Genomic DNA, 13042 nt, shown 5'->3' with positions numbered 1-13042 from the left:
AGGAGCACTTCCTGCTATCTGTGTTTGTGTACTTCTCTAGCTCTCCTCTGTAAGACCGTGCATGCCCTCTGGACAGAGATGTTGTCTGTTCTTGGCTGCGTGACCAGTGCCTAGAGCAGCACCTGGCACATAAGAAGGAATAAGCAATACCAAACACTTACTCCACACCGTGGTCGCTCACTCTCATTTCATTCTCTAAACCACCAGTGACACACAGGTACATCAATCAGCTCTATTTTATAAAAGAGAAAATGAAAGGACATCTTTGAATTGCTGTAAAAAGGGGTGCCTGGGTGGCTCAGTTGGTTAAGCATCCAAATTCAGCTCGGATCACAATCTCATGGCTTGTGAATTCAGGCCCTGGTTCGGGCTCTGGGCTGACAGCTCAGAGCCTAGAGCCTGCTTTGGATTCTGAGTCTCCCTCTCTCTCTTCACCTTCCCCACTTGTGCTCTTAGTCTCTCAAAATTAAATGAACATTTTTTAAAAAACTAAAAATAAAAAAAAATAAATTGCTGTGAAAAGAAATATACCGCCCACCTAGATTCTATGTCTCATGAAAATGTCCTTTACAAATGAAGGTAAAATACAGACTTAACTATAGAGAACACACTGATGGTCACCTGAAGGGAGGGGGTGAAGGATGAGGGAAATAAGTGATGGGGATGAAGGTGTGTACCTGTTGTAATGAGTACCAGGTGATGTATGAAGTGTTGAATCACTATATTGTGCACCTGAAACTAACACTACACTGTATGTTATCTGCTATTTTTAAAATATTTTTGAGCGAGAGAAAGAAAACACATGTGTATGGGGGAGGAGCAGAGAGAGAGGGAGACAGAGGATCTGAAGTGGGTTCTGCACTGAGAGCAGAGAGCCCAATGTGGGGCATGAAGCCTATTTAACACACACACACACACACACACACACACACACACACTGGGACGCCTAGGTGGCTCAGATAGTTGAGTGTCCAACTTTAGTTCGGGTCATGATCTCACGGTTCATGGGTTCAAGCCCCGCACTGGGGTCTGTGCTGACAGCTCAGAACCTGGAGCATTCTTCGGATTCTGTGTCTCCCTCTCTCTGCCCCCCCCCATTCACTCTCTCTCAAAAATGAATAAAAATTTAAAAAATTAAAAACAAAAAGTACCAAGAAGATAGAGCAAAACCCCAATGTGCTGGCAACTACAGAAACATACATGGGATAAATAGTGACTCAAGAAAACTATGTCAAACTGGATAAAAATAAAAGGCACATGACAAGTATCAGAGCACATAACATTTAAATTAATGTGAAAAAGTGCAGTGTGCACACCCTAACCATAAGGAAACAAGTTTAACGATAACATTACCTAAATACATTAAAGGCAAAATTATCACTGAATGCAGAGGACATTTTATAATAAGACCAGTCCAGCAGGAAGATAGAGCAGGTCTAAATATTTACATACCTGATAATATAGCTTCAAAATCCATAAAGCAAAAAGGGAAATAAAATAATTGGAGATTTCAACACAGATCTCCATCATAAGGGAATAGACAGGAAAAAAGCCTAAGGTATAGAATATTTGAACATCATTAACCAACTTGACCTGGTATGTATGTACAGAACACTGTCCCCAACAACTGCGGTAACAACATCCTACTTTTACTAATAGTCAGAACACTTCAAGAGGCATCTCACAGAGGAAGTTATCCAAATGACCCATGAATAGAACTCATCAGATAATTAAATACACAATGAGAAAATTCTAGACCCCAACTGGAGGAGCTAGAATGGTAAGGGCTGACCTCCAGTGTGGTCACTGACGTGAAGCCAGGACACCCATGTGAAAAGATACAGTCACTGTGGGGGCTGCCTGGGCGGCTCAGTCAGTTGAGTGTCTGACTCTTGATTTCAGCTCAGGTTTGTGGGATCGAGCCCCACAACGGGCTCTTTGCTTACGGTGTGGAACCTGGTTGGGATTCTCTCTTTGCCCCTCCCCTGCTCGCACTTCCTCTTGGTCTCAAAATAAATAAATAAACTTTAAAAAAAGAAAGAAAAACAAAAGATACGGCCATTGTGTACAACTGCCTGGTGACATGTCCCTGAGCTACATGCACACAGGTTCTTCAATTCCCCTTCCAGGCGCATGTCCTACAGACATGAACAAGAGTGTCTACAGAGGCTCTACTCGAGGGTTATCACACACTTGGAAGGAACCAAATGTCCACCAATGTGGGAATGTGTTACACGCATACAATGTCATTCTGTACAGCAATACATAAAACCACACGCACCTCTCACAATTATTACATGGAGAAGGGAACAGGTAACAAAAAGGTACACGCTGCATGATAACTTTTTTTAATGTTTTTTTGTTGTTTTTTGGGGGGGTTGGGGGTTTTTTTTGTTTGGGTTGGTTGGGTTGGTTGGGTTTTTTTGTTTTTGGGGGGGTTGGGGTTTTTTGTGGTTTTTTTTTTTTTTTTGTTTTGGAGGATTTCAGAGGGCTTGGGGGGGGTTTGGGTTTTTGAGGGGGTTTGTTTTTTAATATTTTTGAGAGAGAGACAGAGTGTGAGCAGGGGAGGAGCAGAGAGAGAGGGAGACACAGAATCCGAACCAGGCTCCAGGCCCTGAGCTGTCAGCACAGAGCCCGATGCGGGGCTCAAACCCATAAACCAGGAGATCATGACCTGAGCCCAAGTCGGACACTCAACTGACTGAGCCACCCCGGTGCCCCAAATGTTTATTTTTGAGAGAGAGAGAGAGAGAGCGCGCACAAGTGGGGGGGGGGGGGCAGAGATAGACACACAGAGTCCAAAGCAGGCTCTGAACTGTCAGCACAGAGCCCAATGTGGGGCTTGAACTCACAGACCGTGAGATCATGACCTGAGCCAACTGAGTCACCCAGGTGCCCCACACTGCATAGTAGCTTTATATGAATCTCAGAAATCAGCTACCATGATAGACTTTAGAGTAACAGTTAGCTCCAGGGGAGCCTGGGAGGGGGCACTTGGGGGCATTCTAGGGTACTGGACATATTCAATGTCTTGAACAGGGAGAGGAGGCATTGCAGTATATGTAAAAGGCCTTAAGCTGCTCTAAGTGCAAATATGAATCAAGTTAAAAATTATTAATTGTCCTCATGTAAAAGGGGGAAAAGACTTTCCTCATCATTTTGTAAAAGGTTTTCTTCCTTGGTGCCCTTGGGTGGCTCAGTCGGTTGAGTGACAACTTCAATTCAGGTCATGATCTCATGGTCCATGGGTTTGAGCCCCACATTGGGCTTTGTGCTGACAGCTCAGAGCCTGGAGCCTGCTTTGGATTCTGTGTCTCCCTCTCTCTGCCCCTCTCCTGAGCAGGAGAGGGAGGCACTCTGACAGAGGCACTGTGCCTCTGTCTCTCAAAAATAAACGTTGGGAGAAAAAAGCTAAAAAAAAAAAAAAAAGGTTTTATTTCTTTGAGAGACCCCTTCCCCCTCGTGTGGGAGAGAGAGAAAGAGATAGAGAGAGATAGAGAATCCCAAGCAGGCTCTGCACTGTCCACGCAAAGCCCAATGTGGGGCTCAAACTCATGAACCATGAGATCATGACCTGACCTGAAGCTGGACGCTCAGCAGACAGAGCCACCCAGACACCCCTCAGCAAATTTCAATTATGCACTACAGTGTTATTGACTAGAGTTACCATGTTTTACATTAGATCCTCAGACCTTATCTTAGAGCTAAAAGTTTTGCCTTCTCACCAACCTGTCCCTCCTCCCCCCATCCCCCAATCCCCTGCCACAAGGATGACCCTGGAAAATGTTTTGCTCAGTGAAGTAAGCCAGACAGGAAAATACTGCATGGTGTCACTTATGGGTCATCTTAAATTAAACACACACACACACACACACACACACACACACACACACACACACAAACACACAGAAACAGAAAGTAGACAAAAGGTTGCCCCTTAAGGGCATTTCTTTAGCAAACTTGTCATTGCAAATGTTTTCTCTTCCCCTTTGAGATACAAATCTTAAAAGTCTAAATTGTCTCTTGCTGGTGTTATTCTGAGCCATAAACACCAAGGAAGACAGCGCCCCCATCCCTCGGTCTCCAGGACACTTTAATTGAGGTCCTGGTTCCAAGCTGTGATTACCTGCTGGTCCCAGAGAAGCTACAAGTTTCATTACTTTTTTGGTGAAAGACAATTAGCTCATACAAATGGTCGCCCCAGTTACCAGGTAAACTTAGGATAAAATACATGTATCAAATGTTGCTGTCAGCTCCTGTACACGTCCTCATACTGCAAGACAAGTTATTTATCTTGAGAACATGTATGTAACCGGCTGTATCCCCTGGGCTCTATAAAAAGGGCAAATTTTGTATCTGCCTTTGTATCCTCTTTCAGTGAATCACCTGTGATGCGCTTTGAATAAGCATGAAGCCAGACCACAATAAAATGTCTTTCTCTTCATTTTGTGCAGATGTGTTCTGGGTCGGCAGGAGATTTTGTTTTTAATGGTTGCCCCAACACCGTACACTTGAGATGATCTGTGCTTTATGTGGGTTACATTTCAACAAAGAACCAAAGAAACCCGCCACAAGATCCCGGTGCAAGACCCCTGTTAAAAAAAACACAAAGTCAGCAACAGCCTGTGCATGGATCTCTGCCTTGCAGACTTACCTCAGTTGCCACCAGGTTGAATTGTGTAAAGGTTGCCAAGACTCCCACAATTTCACATCTACAAAGGTAGCAAGTCTGTAAGGTTTAATATTTGAGTGCCTACTTCGTGTCAGTCACTGGAGGCAAGATGTAGTCATGGTGCAAGCTCTCAGGTCTCACAAGGGGGACCCCAAGCTTTCGTCCTGCTCACCATTTTATTCCAAAAGTGCCAAACACATTGCAGGCACCCAAATACTTATTGAACAAATGGTTAACGCGAAGGTGGAAAATATTCAACCACGTCACTTGGACCAAAGAGTCAAGGAAAGTAGGAGGTTACCAGGGTAGGAGAATGTGGGGTGATGGTCTAATAGGTTCACATTTCATTTGGGGTGATGAATATTTAGGGGACCAACGGGGACAGTTGCACAACACTGTGAATGTACTACATACACTGAAATGTACACATTAAAATGATTAACTGGGGGCACCTGAGTGGCTCAGTCTGTTAAGTGTCCAACTTCAGTTCAGGTCATGATCCCATGGTTCGCGGGTTCAAGTCACACATCGGGCTCTGTGCTGACAGCTCAGAGCCTGAAGCCTGCTGCAGATTCTGTGTCTCCCTCTCTCTCTGCCCCTCCTCTGCTCATACTCTGTTGTCCCTCTCTCAAAAATAAACATTAAAAAATTAAAAATATATTGAGGTTTATAGGCAATATTTATGACAAAGGGGGAAAAAAAAAAGATAGATCTACCCTTACTCCCCTCAGAGCTTGGTCCAGCCAGGACACCGCTCATCTCAAATCCCAGGGAGCACTGAAACCAACAGAGAAGAGGCTTGGGGCTACTGGTCTGCTGACTTGCCTCTCCCGTAAGGAGCTCCTTCAGAACAGACAGCTGTTAAAGCCCATCCCAGCAGTCCAGGTTCACAGGACTAGCACTGGAGGTGGTGGGGGGAAAAGAGAGAGAGGGAACATTGGGAAGGAGGGGGAAGCTCGTGGGAAAAAGCCCTAGGAGGCATTAACAGGGAGAATAAAGATCAAGAGGAAGTCTGAGCTTTGAATGGCATCAAACAATCATTAAACACCCACCAGAAGCCAGGCAAGGCGCTGCCCTAAGACTGGGGACACAGCCTTGGATGAGCAGATTGCACGAGCTTACAGTGAAGATGTATGTTTGCAAAGTCTTGGTCCGGTCCAGTTCTGTGCCAACTTGCTCATTAAATGTGTATCATTTGTTGTTAAGTACGGTCATTATGTGCTATTAAGTCACCAGAAACACTGAATTAGCAAATGCTACACATTTCCTCCTACAGGAGATACAGGGTTAGCATCCTGTAAGCCTCTGGTCACAGCATTTTTGCCAACCCATCAACACCTAACCTTGTTTTATGTGCCTCTCGGTTTAGGACGCCTTACTCAATACATATGGGTGGTTCATTGATCTGACCTCACAGCCGGTGGTACCATTACGCCTGAAGTGGCCTCATCTAACGCAGGCGTTGCTCTGCAGGGCGCATCAGAGCCTTCTTGACCTTAAGAACACTAAACAGCACTTCAGCAATACCCATGGAGGTCATATTAAATAGTCATGTTACCCGCCACCCCCCCCCCAAAAAAAAAGCACAAAATGCAAGAGACCTGACAAGAAGGCAGATCGCTGCCTTGTCAAACCCCAGCTGGGAACGTTTCTCCAATCTTTCACCGTTTTGCACATGTCCAAGAATGACCAGGGAAAGCAAGGCAGGTAATGATTTGGGGGCGGGAACACGGAGATTAAAAAAAAAACACTTTAGCGAGTAGGTGAGTTAACAAATACGGAATCCGCAAATAATGAGAACTGACGGTAATTAGTATTACAGTGTGCTGAGTCTGAGACAGAATCCTACAGGGCGCCAGGAGATCACACAGCCGATACCACAGGCAAGCGAGAGAGGAAAGGGAATTGTGTGAGGCTTGAAGGGTCCACCAGATTGAATCACCGGCAAGTGGAAGAAGACAGAGTTCTCCAACAACTATGGAGTCTCCCTGTCTAGAAAGAGAGAAGCTTCAAATCAGAGGTCAGAGATGCAGCCCATTCCTGCTGCTGATGAACAAAGCGCCAGCAGCAAACTCTGCTCAGCCCCCGGTAAACCACCGTCCTAGCCTCTGCTTCCGTAGACTTGACTCTTCTGGGTCCTGCTGACAAGTGGGATCATTCAGTGTTTGCCCTTCTGGGACTCCTACCTTCATTTAGCATAACGTCCCCCGGGTTCATCCACGTCGTCACAAATGGCAGGGTTTAGCCCTTTTCTTGTTTTGTTTTGTTTTTTAAGACTGAGTAAAATTCTGTTGCACGTATATTCCACGTATCAGTGACACAAGAATTAGTTCTAAAGGTCTGCTGTACCGCAAAGTGCACACAGTCAGCAGCAGTTTTGCCAAGAGGGTACATCTCACATTAAATGCTCTCAACTTGCAGGCACACACACACAGGACACCAGCTTTTAGAGGTCATGGACAGATCTATTACCCCGGTGGTGATTATTCTGAGAGCGTATGCCTGTGTCCACACTCATAAAATTGTATGTATTTAATATTTGCAGGTTGCTTTTTTTTTTCATCAACCGTACCTTAGTGAAGCAGATCTTTATAAAGACCAGCGGGAGCCAAGAGGGGAAGGGACGCTAGAGAAGGAAAGGTTTGGAGCAACAGAGAAAGGGGACATCACTTACCTGTCAGACTTCTAATCTCACGCAACTTCCCAGGGCCCCGAGTCAGGGAAGCTCAAACAAGTAGCCAGCTGTATTTCCTCCCCACTCTGTGATTGGCCCTCAGGCCCCTCCACAGCCTATCAGGTCTCTCTCCAAGCTCCTAGTTTATGGGGTCAAGATGCCACCCAGGACCCAGCTGCCACACATAATCTCTGACCCCCTTCCCTTCCAGGTGTAAATCATCACTAGCTGGGAAAGGGAGGCACAGGTGCGTTTCTAATTAAAAAACCATGCTCTCCTGGTGCGAACACAGTCTTCCACTCCAGCCAAGGCCATTGAGGTGCCTCTCCCACCATCTGCAAGGTCGTGTAGAACAGTGAAAGAGGAAGAAGAGCCCATGAAGCCTCACAATAAGACCACAGAAGCAGCCACATCTGGAGACCGTTTCCTCTCCTGGCGTCCAGATCCACCTCCTGGCGTCCAGAATCGTGGATGACACGATTCCATCCTCCGCGCGAAGGCTTTTCCATTGAAGTCAGGAACAAGACAGGATAGTTTTAATGCCATGACTTAATATCGTTCTTGGAGGTATTAGCGGATTAAGTTAAAGATTTTAGCTAATTGTTTCAAATTACACTAGCAATTTTAAACTGGAAATCAGGAACCACTTGGAGAAAGGTATAATAACTGGAAAGGAACAGGTAAAACTGTATGTGCAGAGGACCTGATCGCATATCAGAAAACCTGAACAACTCAACGGGAAAGCTACCACCAACATGTATATTTATGTCATTTTCCTACAGCCTCTGGCCCTGGGTCTGTCTTTGATGGGGCTTGTTTGATTGGGTCCCGGTGATACCAAGATCCTCCCTTTGCTTGGTACAATTACACTCCAGGTGGGGGTGGGGGTGGACAGGTGAACAAGATCATGGCATAAGTTGCTCTAGATTCTTGCAAACGGGAAACAACATATGAATGGACGGTCAAAGGTGTCAGCCCTCTCTGAGTCTGAGCTCTCCAAAACAATAACTTTCTAAAGTTGTTTGTCCTTCTGAATTGAGGAGGTAGGGGAGTCTCTCCTCAAGTTGAAAGCATCTGCAGGGAACAAGCTGGGTAGCCCACTACCTGGGACAGACCAGGGATGCTAACTGCTTGCAAGGTGGTGCATTGCAGAACAATGATAATGCAGGAGCCTGGCAAGTGGGAGGAATGATGTTAATTCCCCTGATCTCCCCCCACCCAGAACCTATTAGGGTTGGGGGCAGGGCAGACCAAGCACTTTTCTTTCTGCTTTGGGAGATGTATTTGACAGGAAGGAGCTAGGGAACCTATTTCCCTTTGGGGTGAGTGTCATCTTTTTTTTCCCTCTCCCCCTATTTTCTGCATCATCTCACGTTCTTAGAGTTACAGTGACAGACACTTGAGCTCACCAAGTCCAGCTGGCCAGTATTAAAGATGTAAAGCAAAGCTAGAGATTCACCTTTGAAAATGACCAGCTCTGCTTCATTGATAAAAATCCTTACCAATCTCAGTAACCCAGTCTTCCTGCTCCTGAAGTAAAGTCCTAAATTCCCAGCCTTTCTTTCCCCAGCTCTCAGTGTCTGAGAGCTAGCACAATGCTGAGCCTGAAGGAAATATCAATGGGTCATCCGGGGCTCAGAGGTCCACAGCAGCCATTAGCTGATACAATTTTTCTAAAAAATCAAGAAAGCTGTCATCACAAAGGAGAAAGAATGAGGCACAGAGAAGTACAGGAGGCAGCTAAGATTAAGGAATTCTTTGACCCCACCTCTCCCCAAATATTCCTTATTGATAAAGATATTTGTCAGTTCAGCCACGTGGCTCGGCGTATGGGGCTGGGAATGACGCATGGCTCCAATCGCTGGTTTCTGTCATGGCTTTGGCTGAATTTAGTTAACCCACATAAATCTCCTTTTTCTCCTTTGTAAAATGGAGGAGACAGGATGTATGTGATAGACTGTGGTCACCATGCTGTGCATTAGATTCCCCAGAACGTATTCATCTTGTAACTGAAAGTTCATTCCCTTTGACCAACGTCTCCCATTTTCTCTAAGCCCAAACCCAGGCAACCCCCCTCCCATTCTATACTCTCTGGTTTTATGAGTTCAACACTCTAGATTCCACAGATAAGTGAGATCATAGTCTTTACCTTTCTGTTTCTGGTTTATTTTACTTAGTAGAATGTCCTCCAGATTCATTCATATTGTTGCAAATTGCAAATGGCAGGACTTCCTTCTTTTTAATGGTTGCATACTAATCCATTGTGCATTTACCACATTTTCTTCATCCATTTGCCCATCCATAGGCACTTGGATTTTTTCCGTATCTTGGCAATAGCGAACATGTGGGTACAAATAGGTCTTTGAGATACTGATTTCATTTTCTTTGGATGTATACCCACAAGTGGGATTGCTGGATCATAAAGTAGTTCTATTTTTAATTTTTTGAGGAGCCTCCATACTGTTCTCCACAGTGGCTGCATCAAGTTGACATTCTCACCAGCAGGGCACTGGGGTTCCCTTTTCTCCACCTCCTCACCAACCCATGCTGTCTTTTATCTTTCTGAGAATAATCATCTTCACAGGTGTGAGAGACTATCTCATGGTTTGTTAGCATTTCCCTAGTGAGTAGTGATGTTGAGGATCTTTTCACATACTTTTTGGCCATTGGTACATTTTTTTTGGAAAAAAATGTGTACTTAGGTCCATTGCCCATTTTAATGGGGTTTTGGTTTTTGTTGTTGTTGTTGCTGTTTGGTGGTTTGTTTTGGTTTTGGTATCTCGTTGTTGAGTTTTATGAGTTCTTTATATATTTTGGATATTAATCCTTATCTTCAAATATTTTCACCCATTCCGTAGGCTGCCTTTTCTTTTTGTCAATTGTTTACTGCACAGAAGCTTTTGGGTTTGATATAGTCCCACTTGTTTATTTTTGTTTTGTTGCCTAGGTTTTTGGTGTTACACCCCAAAAATCATTGCCAAGATTAATATTAAGGAGAATTTCTCATATGTTGTCTTCTCAGAGCTTTACAGTTTCAGGTAATACATTTACATCTTTGATCCATATAGAGCTAATTTTTGCATATGGTGTAAGATAAGGGTCCAACTTCATTGTTTTGCATGTGGGTATCCAGTTTTCCCAACATTTATTGAAGGGATTATTCTTTCCCCATGGAATATTCTTGGCTCCATTTTCAATTATCAGTTGACCATATATGCATGGATTTATTTCTAGACTCTTGATTCTGTTCCATTGGTCTCTGTATCTGTTTTTACACGAGTACCATACTGTTTTGATTACTATAGCTTTGTAATATGGCTTGAAATTGAGAAGTGTGATGCCTCCAACTTTGTTTTCCTTTGTCAAGAATGTATTAGCTATCCAGGGTATTTTGTGTGGCTCCACACAAATTTTAGGATTGCTATTTCTATTTCTGTAGAAAACGCCATTGGAATTATGATAGGGATTGCAATGCATTTGGGCAGTGTGGACATTTAACAATATTAATTCTTCCAATCCAAGCGCATGGGATGTCCTTTCATGTATTTGTGTCTTCGATTTTTTTTATCAATGTCATACAGTTTTCAGCATACAGATCTTGTACCTGTTGGATGAAATCTGTATCCACATATTTTATTCTTTATGATGCTATTGTTAACAGAATTGTTTATTGAATTTCTTTTCCAGGTATTTCATTCTTAATATATAGAAACACAACTGATTTTTGTGTATTTGTTTTGTACTCTGCACCTTAATTCAATTTGTCTGTTATTTCTAGTAGTTTTTGGTGGAGTCTTCAGAATTTTCTATTTGTAAGATCATGTTGTCTGCAAACAGAGATAATTTTACTTCTTCCTCATTTGGATACCTTTTGCTTGCTTTTTCTTGCTCCTGGCTGGGACTTCCAGTACTATGTTGAACAGAAGTTGGAGAGTCAGCATTTTTGTCTTGTTCCTGATCTTAAAGGAGAAGCTTTTATCTTTTCATGGTGGCATGTGGTGTTAGCTGTGCCTTTTAATGTATGGCCTTTATTATGTTGAGGTAATTTCCATCCACGCCTAATTTGCTAAGAGTTTTTTTAATTGGGAAATGATACTGAATCTTTCCAAATGCCTTTTCTGCATCTATTGGAATAATCATATGGGTTTTACACTTCATTCTGTGGATGTGTTTTATCACGTTTATTGATTTAGGTTGAACCTTTATTGCATCCTAGGGATAAATCCCCTTTGATCGTGGTATATGATCATTTTACCGTGATGTTAAATTCAATTTGCCATATTTTTGAGGATTTTTACATCTATGTTCATCAGATACTGGCCTGTAATTTTCTTGTGGTGTCCTTGTCTAGTTTAAGTAATAGGGTAATGCTGGTCTTGTAAAATGGGTTTGGAAGTGTTCCCTCCTCTTCAATTTTTGGAAGAATTTGAGATTGGTGTTAATTCTTCTTTCAGTGTTTGGTGGGATTCACCAGGGAGACCATCTGGTCCTGGCCTTTTCTTCTGGAGAAGGTTTTCAGTTGCTGATTTTATCTCCTTACTTGTTAATAATCTGTTCATATATTTTCTGTTTCTTTGTGATTCAATCTTGGTAGTTCATATGTTTCTAGAAATGTATTCATCTCTTCTTAGTTATCCAATTTCTTGAGTTGTAATTGTTGATAGTGGTCTCTCATGAACCTTTGTATTTCTGTGGTATCAGTTGTGATGTCTCCTCTTTTGTTTCTGATGTTGAGTCCCTCTCTTTTTCTTTTCATGGTTAGTCTAGCTAAAGGTTGTCAATTTTGTTGATCTTTTCAAAGAAAACAAAAACTTTTGGAGTGCCTGGGGGGCTCAGTCAGTTAAGTGTCCAACTTTGGCTCAGGTCATGATCTCACGGTTCATGGGTTCAAGCCCCACATCAGGCTCTGTGCTGTCAGCTCAGAGCCTGGAGCCTGCTTCGGATTCTGTCTCTCCCTCTCTCTCTCTGCCCCCTCCCCCACTCACACTCTATCTCTCTCTCTCAAAAATGAATAAACATTTTAAAAATTTTAAAGAAAACAACAACTCTTAGTTTCATTGATCTTTTCTGCTGTCTTTTTGGTCTTTGTTTCATTTATTTCTTCTCTGAACTTTACTATTTCCTTCCTTCTGCTAACTTTGGGCTTAGTTTGTTCTTTCTAGTTCCTTGAAGTGTAAAGTTGGGTTGTTTGAAATCTTTTTTTTTTTTCCTTAATGTAGGCGTTTTTGCTCGCATATCAGGAATTGACAGAATCCAAGAGTGGAGGTGAAGGTTGAGTGCTAATTTAAGGGGAAGTTGTCATCCACAGGGAACTTACAATTATCCAGAACCATTGCAGTGAATTAATTGAAGGTGATAAAACTTTGGTGACTTAAATACATAATGACTTAAAGGACATATGCAGGAAGTTCTCAGGTGATGGGGATGAGAATTAAAATGTGGTGACAAAAATAACTCAGAGAAGTAATGGTATGTGAGCAGCAGGTAGACCAAGAAGTAAGCCCCTCTCCCACCAGTGACTTCATTGTTTTCTTTCTTCTTCTCCACATTCCACTTCTTTCCCATTATAACCATGATGGAAGACAAGAGAAGGATGAGACAGTGGAGGAAATGAATGGAGAGGAACAACACACCTTTGATTCCAGGTGCTTTTTATACATTCCCATTGAGTCTCTAAAATAACTGAGGTATAGATA

The sequence above is a fragment of the Panthera tigris genome, chromosome E2, assembly GCF_018350195.1.
Source record: "Panthera tigris isolate Pti1 chromosome E2, P.tigris_Pti1_mat1.1, whole genome shotgun sequence".
Lineage (NCBI taxonomy): Eukaryota > Metazoa > Chordata > Mammalia > Carnivora > Felidae > Panthera > Panthera tigris.
This window is presented reverse-complemented; position numbering follows the sequence as displayed.